The following is a 14,131-nucleotide window of genomic DNA, read 5'->3' as shown; positions in this document are numbered from 1 at the left end:
CAAAAAATCACAGGTACCAATCCGTTCCAGTTCTCAAGAATCGAATGAGAAAAAAGTATTTCAAGTCATTATATATATATATAAAAATTCCTTTCAAAAAATTATACTGGAATGAACACTAGAAAGACCTATGACTCCCAAAAATATCAAATTAGGAGAAGATTTATATTCATAAGTTCAAGAATTAGTGAGATGTACACAAAGCACGGTTGTGTTTAGAAAACAAAATACTAGATTCAAAAGAATGAATCAAGCTAAAGAGACCGGTTCTTTGGAAATCAACGGTTTTAAAATAGAATATTAGATACAACAGAAGGAATCAATTTCGAATTGTGTGGAAGTCTCATTACATTCATAATTCAAGGATTCAATAAGCTATCAAACAGTTTGTAACGGATTTCGAAGTTTAAAGAAGTCCTTAAAATATTTCTATAAATTAACCACAAATGAGTATGTTAGAGTTTGGTTTAGAAGAAAGCATTTGTCTTTAGTCTCCACTATTTCATTAGAAAGTAGGAATTTTTTTTCCATTACATCATCCAAAATAAGTGGGAATTTATCCAAAAATAAATGTTTCTATGTTTTATCTAAGAACAAATACATTAGATAGTTGGGTTGGATACTATTGCTAATTCTCATAAAGACAAAGAATCACTTGATTCTTATCATGCATGCTTTATTTTGGCAGGTAAGCTACATTTAGGGGGCATCACACATAAGAACCTTAGAATCTGAGCTTGGGGCACCACTCCATAAGAAGTTATTCATAGCTTAGTTGGTTGCAGGGTATGTATATCCATCATGTTTATGCACTGAGACAATGGAAGATCATTTCCTTCATAGCTAGTGACTTCAATACTATTTTTGACGACTCTGCAAATTTTGTACCATTCAAGACCTTAGTTCATAGTATCCTACCCCTTTCACTTCTATATTTGGTCTACATGGATGCTTTTCTCTTGATAGTGTAATTTTTTTCTCTTTGTTTTTGATCAAGAATCATAAGTTTAGCCTTATCTTCCCTGCAAAAAAAAAAATTCTGTTGAAAGCTAGCATCAATGGAGTTTGTATGTGTGGTAAACGTTCTCATGTACACCATTCTTAGTTGTACCTCAGTAATATTTACAATGATTATGGAGTATGGTCTAATGGGTCAGAAGTATTCATATAGAGTCGTTGGCAGGTAAGTAGCTCTTTCTCAACGCATCTCTCTCTTAGCTCATACTTTTATTCTATATTGAATCACTACTCATTGATTGATTCATCAAATGTTAGTACTTGGTATTAGGTATCGAAACATTTCTTAAGAATAATTAAAACTTTAAGTTGTTAAGTAATGTTGTTTTAAATTTTATTTTAAATTTATTAGATCTTGATTTATTTTTTATACATCTCTTGGGTTGATGGAAACCTCTGCATTTATGTTGTAATTGTAGAGTTTGTCTTAACCTTTCCGAGGTATGCTAAAGCTGTATTTCACACTTTGTATCTGTTGGAATGCCTTTCTGAATGCTCTTTAATACTGAAGAATCAAGTTTCGGTGGTATAACCATAAGGTTTAGTAGTATGACAACAGATTTTTTATCAACTTAATGCCCTCTTGAATTTTGTGTGAACTGTGCCTGAATTTTTGAAGTCCATATAGAACTATGCATGTATCAATAAAATTTTCAACTAACTTCTTGTGTTCCATTGGACTTATAATTATTTCAAGTTTGTCTATAAACTGTTTTTTAGTGATTATTTTGTAGTAAATCTGAAAAAGGTTCTATACTCCAAGTACGCAAGTGATCTCAATCATTTTTATTGGCCAAATTCTCATTGGCGCTCTGTCAAAGTTTTTTTTTTTTTACGTCAACTAACTCCTAGTGTTCTGTTGGGCTTATATTTATTTCAGGTTTGTCAATAAACTATTTTTAGTTGTTATTTTGTAGTAAATCTAAAAAAGGTTCTATACTCCAGGTACACAAGTGATCTCGATCCCGTTCATTGGACAAATTCTTATTGGTGTTCTGTCAAGGTATTTTCTTTTACCTTAACCTGTCACAAGTCAAGTCTTCCAATCTTTTTAATGCCAAAATGATCATATTTCTTTTATCATTCTTTCACCCTATAACTTCTAACACTAAAACCCATTTTATGAATCCACTACTTAAGGCCAAGGTGATCATATTCCTTTTATCATTTTTTCTTCAGCTTAATATTTTTGGAATGCTTTCTTTTTCTTTTTTTTATTTCAATGTACTGGCATATGTGGACTGGTAGATATGAAGCTCATCTTATTAAGACAGTATGTAATGATGCCAAGATGAGTGGGGAGAGATTGGAGAAATCAAATCGTCCACTCATCTTGGCATCATTGCAGGCTGGTTTAATACATCTATGGGACAATAGTTGCAGAAGAGAAGAGCAGACTCGTAAGGGAAGGCAAGTTATTTGCATTATCTCTCTCTAAACAAGATGTAAGATACAATCAATGTCTCATAGCTATTCTGACCCAACTTATTGTTGCTCAACAGCAGCTTCATCTGAATTGAAACTCCACCAAACTTTCATCTTTCCTATTCCAATTTTCTCCACATTTATCCTTGATGATTCATCTTTAACTGGTTGGCACTTATGATATCATATTTTCCTGGTATGCTTGAATCCCTATGTTTTAATGTCCCCATTATTCCATATATAGAGCACTACTGTTTAAGATTTATGCTTATTTTCCATCTTATCTTCCCATGACTTTTATTTTTGATTGCTACTCTATTGTATTTTCTTGTGGTTCTCCACCCTTTCTTTTTCTCTTCTGTTTGTTTTACAATGACTAAACAGTAGTCTTTGCAATATAAGGCATTGGGCTATTTGATTGTAAAATCAATGCTTCCTAACTTGCAAACTAAACTTCAGTAGATTTTGACTACTCCTGTGAACTATTGTGTATTTCCTACCGATGATTAAACAGGCTTCTTTTAGCGGTTACTTTGTGAAGAAAGTACTATTTGTCGAGGTGTCACTATCGTCAAGTTTTATTTCTTTCTTTCTTTCTTTTTTTACTTTTTTTTTGTGATAGGTGGACTTCGACCGATGACCTCAAAGAGTCAAAGTTGTTTTGTAATGTGTCAGACTCCTGCATTTCTTTCTAAGCCTGTTAATTATTTGTTTTTGTATGCTTTTAATATATATATATATATATATATTCATTCACAGGAGACGGCTCCCACTAGCTCATGTTTCCTTTATGCTGAGCTTTCCATGTTTGCAAATCAACCAATAAAGACTCTCCCAACTATTTGGGGGTTGGGAACATTAGCCATTTTCCACTGTTCCACTCTACTAGGGCTATTTTAGTGGTTAGAGTGCACAAGTTTTGGTACTACCTCTATCCAATCTCCTTTTTGGTCTTCCTCTCATCGTTTTTGTGTCTTTGTTGTATCATCGTAATTTCATAATTATTGTTATTGTTATTTTTTCTAAGAAAATTTTTAGTTTTGGTCTGCCTACAATTGTTGCTTTTCTCATGAATTGCTTCTAGTTTTACTGAAAACGATCACTTTTTCTTTTCATATATTTATTTCTAAAACTATCCTGGCTCTCAGTTATTGTTGTCAAAACTTTTGTAAGTGGGATTTCTTTTCATGCAATGGGTTATCCTCCTAAGACAATGGTATACTTGGCAGCATCGAAAACATTTGGTGGTCAATGAGTTCACTACATGAAAACTAGAAAATTCTACAGAAAAAATTGACAAGCCAAGGCCCATGAATTTTAGAAATTGAATTTCGACAGTTTAGGATCGTCAAAATTCTTAATGTTCCCAGATTTGATGGTTGAGAGCTATCGAATTTCTCTCATCCTTTATTAATTTGACAGATTCAACCCATCGAAAAACAAAATTTGACAATGAAAAATTCGACTCCAATTTGACCTCTTGGTCTGTCGAATTTTATGAAATTTGACGGCTCAAGACTATCAAATTTGGGCTTTTTTCACATTGTGGTTCTAACCCCTCTGCGTACCACGTTTGCCAATTTAGTGGACCATACTTCTTTGTGCAACATGCAGATTCCTACTTGAAAATGTTGATTTCAAATTGAAATGAGTGTCTCCAGTTGAGTGTACGCATGGAGGAAGATCCTAAATATAGAGAGAGAGGGAAATTATTTAAGATATTTTTTTAATGATTTCTCAGTACAGGCGAAAATTTTAAATTATTTTTCTATTTTTTGGGTTTAATATTTTATATAAGCCTAATCAAAATTATAAACTACTGTTTAAATTGTTTGAATGAGTGCTCTAATGTTTGCTAATGGTTAGAAATAATTTGACTTAATCCTTTCTAATGTTTGAATGGTGTGTTTTAATCTTTAATTGGGTTGTGTTATATAATTTAAGAAAATCGGATACATTAAGTAAAAGTTGGGGTTACTATAGCAGTTAAGAACAATGTTTTATTGCACCTCGGAACGGTTCTTTGTCGTTATTAGTTTCAAATTTGGAACGGTTGTAAGCTGTTCCAAACCCCCGTCATTTACATCCATACCATCCGCGAGGGCCTTAATCCTGAGCCCACAAATTTAGGTTTGGATTCAAAACTTTTTGAAACCATTAAATACGAGTTGGGCTAATATCTAACAATATTCGATCTGCTAGTATATTTTACATACGTATAATAGTTTTTTATGTATGATTTTATAACAAAAGATAATTAAAATATATTATCATATAAAACCCTTTTTATCATTTATATCCTTTATTTCAATTAGGATGAAAATTGGACCTTATTTTTTTAAGAAAAACAGTATCACGCGGCTCCAAATGATATTGAAAAGTGTGATTTTTTTTTTTATGATATCTGAAAAGAATCTGAATTTGGCCCATTTATGTTAGACTAAGATTTAGGCTTAGCCAACTTCGACACGAAATGGGTTTAGAACTTGTCTGAGGTCCAGTTAGAATCTTTAGGATTTTTACGAGTCAGCCAAACCAGGCCGGAACTCACATAATAAGAGAGTTACTCCCCACCACCACCCACATCAACTTTTACAAATGCCACACCAATTCTTTTATCGAATTGCACACAATTAGTGTGGTGTTAGAAAAAGTTGGCGTGGCAACAGCAACTCTCTTTCTTAAACAGTTAAAAGATAATAGGATGAAATACTCATCTTACCGCTTGAATTTTCAGGATATTTTAATTTAAATACCTACCATTTAAAAAAATTTAATAGGAAAATGCTGAAGTAACATTTAAATTAACATCGTTTTAGACATTGTTGGTGTAGATATGTCTACAAAACCATAGATAATTTTCATTGAGATATGATTGAGAAGCATCTATGGTTCCATGCACACCAATGTCTAAATTGATGTCAATTTGAATGTTACTTCATCACGACTTATTTAAATATTACAATCGCATGAAGCCTAATGAAGGTAATATGTAGGTTTATTTAAAATAATTATTTTAATAATCAGATAAAAATCAGATTTTGTGACTAAGCATCTACAAATCAACTTTATTATAAGAAAGGAGAGTTGCTATTGTCACACTAATTTTTACTATTGCCACACCATTTACCTAAATTATATGAGGCACAAAAAAAAAAACAACAAAAAAAAAAATCAGAATACATGTGCACACCATTTGTTGAAAAAACAAATGTACACCATTTTTTTTACAACACACCAATGTTTAAAGACAAAAAGAACCACATATCTACCAATATCAAAATCAAAATCTCCATTAACAAAACTTAATGTTTTATATCTCTAACCGGTCAAAAAAAAAAAAGCTTTATACCTCTACATGAGATTCAAACTGACGATCCATTATCAAAACATCACCATAAACACATATCTATCACATCTAATATTTTTGACTGGTTTTAGGGTAGGATGAAGATGGTAGTTTGAGAGAGAGAGAGAGAGAGAGAGAGTTGTTCTTCTCTTGGACGAGAGATGAGAAGAATCCAACGATCGTTTGTTTTTTTTTAATTACTTCTCACACACCACATTATTTATTGGAGTTTTTAAATATATGTGGCAATATTAAAAGTTGGTGTGGTAATAGTAACTCTCTAAGAAAGTATAAGATTACAAATACAGACACCGATTTAAAGGATTTGACGAGTACAAAACAAGATTAATCGAACGAGTCAACTCGTTATTGACATCGAGACGATACGAGACGCGAGACCGTGTCACCGTGCTCCTGTTAAGCTCAAACTTCAAAGAGAACCAAGAAATAGAACACCAAAACAGAGTTCGAGTCACACACATATAGAGTCACCCAAATTTCTCAGCCTTCCAACCTCTATTGATCTTCTCGATAAATTCTTCAACTCTCCTCCTAAGTTCATCATCATCATCGTCATCATCGTCGTCTTCGTCTACACACTCATTAATTGGTTCTTCTTCTTCATCATTATCATTAGTAATCGATACATCTAAGGCAACAAATGCAGATGATTTGATGTCGTTAGATGACAACAAAGCTTCATCTCTTCCAATATGATCTGTCACAGACACAGTTGTATCATTAATCATGGAGACAGAAACATCATCTGATTGTTGATCAGATGGAATTGAATTGGAGTTCGATCTGATAATGAACACCAGTACGAGTATGATCAAATTGCAGAAACAGTTGACAAGAAGAGAGTTGGAGGAAACGACAGAGATCAACTCCAATATGGAATCAAACATGGTTTTTGAAATTTAAGAGAGGAAAACAAAAGGAGAATATTAGGCTGTGTTTGGATTGAGGGAAGGGAAGAGAAAATTTGCAATTTTCTCTTCTTTTCTCCTGTTTGGATTGTTAGGTGAGGAGGGAAGAGAAGAAAAATGGGGGGAAGGGAAGGGAAAAATGGTAAAATTTTGTTCCCCCCAAAATCGGAGTGACGAGGAGGGAAGGGAAGGGAACAAAATTTTGATTCCAAATTTGTCCTCCAACATTTTCAAAATTTCCAAAAATCCAAAATGTGAGAACGAAAAATTCGCAAATCGACTTCATTTTCCATCGTTTTCGAAGAACAGCTGAAGCTCTTCACCTTCATCTGCAACTACAACGGCGGAGAACGAGACATTGGGTTCCCAAAACCCTAAAATGAAACTTCGACTGATAGTTCGTATTGGGATCTTTCTCATCTCTCACAGTGCTCTTGTTAGGTATTTTATTTCTCATTCTCTTTTTCTCTCAAATCGATCATCTGATTACGATACTGATCTACTGTTCTTCTCTGTGGGTTTTTGGATTCAGTGTGGTGTGCTGTGTTGTGGGCATTATGACTCTCTTTCTCCTCCCTGTTTTGGCCAAGAACACCTACATTTCTGAGAACGCTCTCATGCCAGGTCGATCTCAAATTAATCCATTTTTTCTTGTAAATTGAGGGAAATTATGAACTTGTAGTAGCAATTCTCATGCCCATTAACATAAATTGAATTTATGGATTTCTAGGTTTTGTGAAATTTAGATTGGTGGACGAAATTGGAAATTGACGTTGGTTTAACTGAGTTCTTGTACTTTCTTTTTTTTTATATAATTTTTTTTTGTTTTCAAGCCCTGATTAAGAGATTCTTTTGATAGGAAAATTACCCTGGTTTAAAGTGTTATAATTTAACTGACTTTGTTGACTGATAAGAAACTTTATTTTATCCAAGCATTCAACCATTAGCAAATAATGCCTTTAAATCTTGTAAATCCATGGTTGGTTGCAGAAAATAGTTAGCAAAACTGGATTATACCATTATATTGAACTTGTACAATTGCTTCACAGTTCACACCCCTATATGGCCAAATTATTGATTTTGATATATATGTGAGTCCCATCGATCAAAAAAATATATATATGTGAGTCCCGTTCGGCAGCCAACGTTTGGGAGCCAAAATTTGTCCTCTATGGGCTAAAAGTTTTGGATGGGGATGATTTTTGGTGGGGCAATGTTTGGCAGCCAACACTAGGGAGCTAACGTTGGGAGCAGATTTTTTTCCCATATGGGTTAGAAGTTTCAGAATGGGCAGATGGGATTCACATTTGGCTGGATCTCATCAATATTGTGCACTATTTGGCTGTACATAGACAAGGTTTGCATGTAAAGGTGGAGAGATTATATTTATTACTTAGCTCTAAATGGCTCGAGGTTGTTGGTGAAACACTTGAGTTGATTGGAACAATTGCTAAAAGTTTAAATCCTCAATGGAAATTTGGTATCTCTGTCTCTGATTACATCGAAGGCACAGCTACACTCGCAAGTTCATTGTATTATCAAGTAAGCATCATAAATGGTCTGTGTTGTTGTTGCTAGACGAACAAAGTATAAAGAACTAGCATAAGGGAAATCTAAGCACAAACAGTCAAGCACTAGGAATGGAACCCATATGATGTACCACTACACATGATGCATGTGCAGGGTGTGGGGTTCACCAGTTTATGGCGTCAATTACCTAGTCTACCACCTTATTTTGGATAATATGTAGTTTGTAGATCTAATGTTTCTATCATCTGCTTGGATGAATTTTTTGGATTTAAGAATAATGATAAACTGACTCAAAAACAGATGCTCAAATATGGTCAACTGACATGGAATGTGCACAGAACCATATATTTTCCATGTGTATCTCAAGGAAAAAAATCTGTGGTTCTATGCACATGTTTGATTATATTTTTTTTATTCAGTTTATCATGACTCTTTCTCCTCAGGTAATATCCATTGATTGGTGTCCCCCACCCCCCGCACACACTGCGTGTGATCCATGAATTGTTATGCTGTTGATGGTATATTTTTTGCTTTACCTGATGGGTATTGCATGTGTTCTCATAGAGGAAAACTGAAAGAAGCTTCACTTTTGTCATTCAATTAAGATGCTGATGTTTTTCATTTCTTTACTTGATAGGCACTAGGTGTTCCAACTAGTTCCAACTAGTTTTATTTTTGAGTTCCTATTTCCTCTACTTCCATGATAGGTCTACCTTAAATGTTTAATCACCGGTGAGCAGGGGCGGATTTACAGTGGGGGCTGTGGGGGCACTTGCCTCCACAAGAATTTTCAAAATTCTGTGGTGGGAGTTCTGATCCATCTTCCTTGTTGGGTTTTATGCATACACGTGTTACTTCATCCTTGTTGACTACTCTTGTTGTAAAATTGCCCTCAGAAACATTTTTCTAATTGGGTAATTACTAAATTATTTAGTTAAAACCATAACAGTCAGAAGGGAAATGAATCCCACATATTTTGTTATTTGTTTTCTAAATGCTTGCCAGAAAACATGCTCTAATAGGGAAATCATATAGGCATCTGCTTGGGTTTTAAACAACTTTGCTAAACATCAATTCGTGGTGTCTATTGATGGCCATGCTCTTGGATTTGGGGTAGAAAGATCATTGTCATTGTTACATACAAAACAAATACATTGAAAAATGGGCCTTTAAAACAAGACTGCAGTGGAGCATATTAAGGACATGGGTGTCAAGCTTGGGAAGATCTAGGCCCTGAATGTCCCTTTATAAATGATGGAATGTATTACAAGAGCTTGGTCTATTTCGACCCATCTTTTGAAAAGTCATGGAGGGTTGTATGTGGTTTCAACCTGGATCTTTTGAGATCCATTAATGACCCGTTTAACCTCTTTGTAACCCTAAGTATTTAAAGGGTAAAAGATGAAATCCTAAAGGGTGAGAGAGAGAGATATGAGAGACAGAGAGAAACTGTAACCGTATTTTTCTTTGGTTAATATAGTGAAATCGTCATTTTCGCCCGTGGACGTAGGTCGATTCTTTGATCGAACCACGTATATTTTGTGTCATGTGAGATTCTTGTGTTCTTGCTTGATTTATACTTCAGATCATAGGGTTTAGTCTAACATATTGAATTTCCAATTTGATAATTCATAAAAGCCCAATGATTCTTAGTAAGATTTTAAATCTTATTAGTCATGCTAGTTTAATTCATAAAGTAAGGTTGGTACAAGTAACAAACTTTGATAAAATTGGGGAGTTTTTGTAATAAAATTGCAATAGATGGATTTGTCGAGTAAATCTTTAAAAATAAGAAAACGGTTGAACTTACAAAGTGTGATGTGAAAGCTTTTTTGGGTTGATGTGTTATATTTTGATGAAGTCACCTTAAGATTGGACGTCAAATCGCACACCCTGACGTGAAATTATGTGGGAATCATAGATGTATTTTCTCGAGATAGGAATTAAAAAGTATCTACGATTATTATCCAATTTCACGTCAAGATGTACGATATGAGGTCCAATCTTCGGGTCACTCCTGCTATTTGATAAATGTAGAATTAGGAAGCTTACTCCCAACCTCACAAGCCAACTCTAACTTCTTGTTGGCATCAGCCAACTTTCAACGCTAACTCTTAGTTATAGTTGGCTAAATCCATGATTGGACCGTTTGACATTGTTGTACCCATAATGAGAAGTTTGACTATCTCATAATATGTTCTAATTTCAACTCTAACTTCTTGTTGGCATCAACCAATTTTGACATATTGGCACGCATGCCCATTGATGTATTTTCTTTGGGATACGATTAAAATACATCTATGGACATGCACGTCATCATGTTAAGGTGTCCCTTGTTGAGCTTTAATAAGGGTCATTTTGCTCAAATGGATTATCACTTGAGAAATCCAATACCACCATCCTCCAAATTTCTTTGAAAAACTCATATTCAAAAGAAAAAGAAAAAATCAGAAAACAATTTCTTTTAAACTAAATCCATGGTTTTGAAAATGGACGACTACTAAACTTCCACATGACTCTAAAATTAAAAAATGAAATTCGACGATGACAAAATAATTCTTTTTTTTAATTTGTTTTTTCAAAATTCATAGAATTTCGTCTACTACAACCCTTAAGCATAGAATCATGTTTTTGGATACCAATGAGTGAGCCCAAGGACCCTTACTAAGGGTGAAATCCTTACTAACTTAATTAGTAATGCCAAGGGAAACTCATTAATAATCAATTTTTTTTTTTTTTAAATTTGGAGTCGTGACAAATTGACGCGTTAGAACGGATTCTACGCGATGGACGTAGAAAGTGCATAGAACCATAGATCTTTTTTTTCAAGATAAACAAGGAAAAAGATCTACAATTTTATGCACTTACTAAGTTAACTGTTGGAAAAAAAAAACTGTAAATTTTTCTAGATTTTTGTGACTAATTGGGTCTTTTTGAAATACAATTTAAGTGGGTCCCACAATTTATTTGAGGTAGGACCACTTGGAAACTTATTCATCTCATTGAAGAGAATAATTTCATTTATTTAGTTGTCAAAAATCCATTTTGGGTGAATGAGAAATTTGCTCCAAACAATCCCAACTAACAATGATTTGTTATATGTGGTTTGTAGAATTATTGAGTTTATTAGTGAAATTCTTTAATCCCACATTGGATAAGAATAAGAAATTTGTCTAATTCTTATATAAAACTTCTCATATCACTTAAGTGAATAAGAGATAAAGACTTGGATAAGCCCACACATGCTCACAAAGGGTTCATTCGCTGAAGAAGGATTTAAATAATTAGTCCAAAAAAATCCTTAATGCGTGTGCAACCACACGGGTGCAAATTTCGACAATTTGGCTTCACGTGGGTGTGCGATGCTAATTTATATGTTAGGCTTGGGCTTGGGCTTAAATTCAAATTTTCTTTTGAAGGGACATACCCCTTAATTCCTATCACCGTCCAATTAGAACACCACTTAATTTCCATTGGTGCATATACGTCCAGTTAGGACACCTCTTTTGGTTTGTCTCTTAAGAGACACATTTCCTTTTTCAAGAGACATTATGTCTCTTAGAACGTTCTTTTTTCAAGAGACATCATATCTCTTAATATTCTATAAATAGATCATTTTGACCTTAATTTTTTAATTCAAAATTTTTGTTTCTCCTCTCTGTTGTTTTAACGTGCTTACATTCTAATTTCTCGTATGTATTCCTTGATAATACAAACTTAGCGTTCGATTTGCTAGATGTGTAGATTGTAGTGTTACCTCTGCACGTGTGATCGGTGTATCCTATGAGACAATTGTTCATTGATTTGTGGGTACCAAATTGCGAGAACAAAATTGTCTTAAGGATATTGTGTTTAATATAAACCTCAATCAATCTTTTTGTTTGCTTCTCGAGTATCTACCGAATAACATTAGCTCATCAGCTTATCTTTAGTCTTTTTTTTTATTAGTGATCAATTAGTAGGTGAAATTGGGTTTTGAACCTAAGTCATAGTATTAACCAATGTTTTAAAATCCAAACTGGTTATTGACCCAATAGACTTATTCATATGGATGGACATGAGGTTCCAACTATATTGCATTGTCAAAATCCATGTTGTATTTTTGAAACATGTTGACCTCCTTGTTCTTGCTTCTCTCGTGGTACAGTCAACCACCCCCCCCCCCCCCCCCCCTGATTTGTAGAGAAAAAATGTTGGATTGGTGCCAATAGTTCCTCATAGAAGAAAATATCAGATCAAGTCCAACCATTGAGTTAAATCAATCTGACCCAATGTATGTCTTCTTCCTCTACATGGTCTTCAATATCTTGATAATTTATTTTATTCTAACATTCAATTTCATCCCTTGATCATATACAAATTTTACTTTCTTCTTCAATCTTGAGATTCTATTTACATTAATTTCTTTTACCATCTTTTTCAATCTTAAGATTCTATCTTCCTCTTCAACCTTCAAACATCTTGAATAAAAGTAGAAGATGATCGAAATAAGCGATGCCAAAAAAAAAAAAAAAAATCAAGGTTTTTCTACCAAAGATTTGGCTTTTTAAAAAACGGGTTTTTAATTGACCTAATCAATACTCACAAACTTCAACAGAGTGTTATTTTATGGCATCACCCCGTTTTTTTTCTTCCTGTCGCCCTGTTTCTCCTATCACCCCGTAACACTTACAATAGAGAAATTGTCAGGTTGGAAGACAAAAAAAAGAACCCCATAATCTCTAGGGTTTAGTCCATATTTGATTTAGGAAAGAAAAAATAATAAGTTTTTAACCTGATCAAAGACTTTGAAAATGGATGGCCACTTAAACATGGCACTCTCTTAACTATCGAAAAACGCTACAACACTAGAGGATCTGCTCTCCTTAGCAAGTTGGGTATATTGCATGGTATCTATCGTTTGATTGGATGACAACATATTGTTTATTTTAAAATAAAATAAAATAAATCACAAAATCTGATCAACTGATTTTTTGTAGGAGATCTCTTAGCCCAATGCCACATGATCATATAGATAGAGTCATCATTGGATTCAATTGATTTTCAAATCTCTCAGAATCTTAGAACTATAGAATCAAACCTCTTATCAAATTGAATGGCTAATTTGTTTCTAGGTCCAAAAATCCTAAATTGGAATGACCCATGGTTTTGCATCATAGACACAATCACAACACTTGATTTTATGCACCATTATTCTTCTTTTTGTATTTGTAGTTAATGTTGTATGTTTGAATTTTTTTTTTAGTTTATGTTTTTAATACATTGGGTATCCAGACCTTTTAGATCCTCCTAACTAATCCCATAGGCAGGCATATCACCCTATTCAAATGTACCAAGTGTATTTGGATAAATCCTAGGAGGTGGCCACCATGCAATCTACACTCTAAAAACTTAAATAATCTTCCTTTGTCTCAAGGCTTTAATAAACAAACACAGATCAAATATAAAATAAAAAATTAGCACTTTTGTAAGAAACATGGAAAATAAAAGGCAAAAAATAAACTTAACTTTAGATTAATTTCTAATGCCTTGTATAATCAATCGACTCAATGACGTGGGCAAGTTCAGGAACCGTAGATCTGTACACCTCTAGATACATTGTTCTCTTGAGACACAATTTTTTATGGGGAAGTGCAATCATGTATCCCAAGGTGTACATATCTACGGTAATCGAACTTGTCATGTCATGGAGTCGATTGAGTATGTCACCTAGCAAGTCATATTATGAGACTCTTCTCTATTAATCTTTTTATGACTAAAGCAGTGTTTGTTTGCACTATTTTTCAGCGCTTATTGCTGAAAAAAATTAAATTCAACACTTTTTGTCAAAATAGCGCGTTTGCTTACTCTATATTTTCAACACTTATTGCTGAAAATAAGA

Source organism: Akebia trifoliata, chromosome 10, assembly GCF_017979445.1.
Source record: "Akebia trifoliata isolate Shusen 1 chromosome 10, ASM1797944v1, whole genome shotgun sequence".
Lineage (NCBI taxonomy): Eukaryota > Viridiplantae > Streptophyta > Magnoliopsida > Ranunculales > Lardizabalaceae > Akebia > Akebia trifoliata.
Note: the sequence above shows the minus strand (reverse complement) of the source record.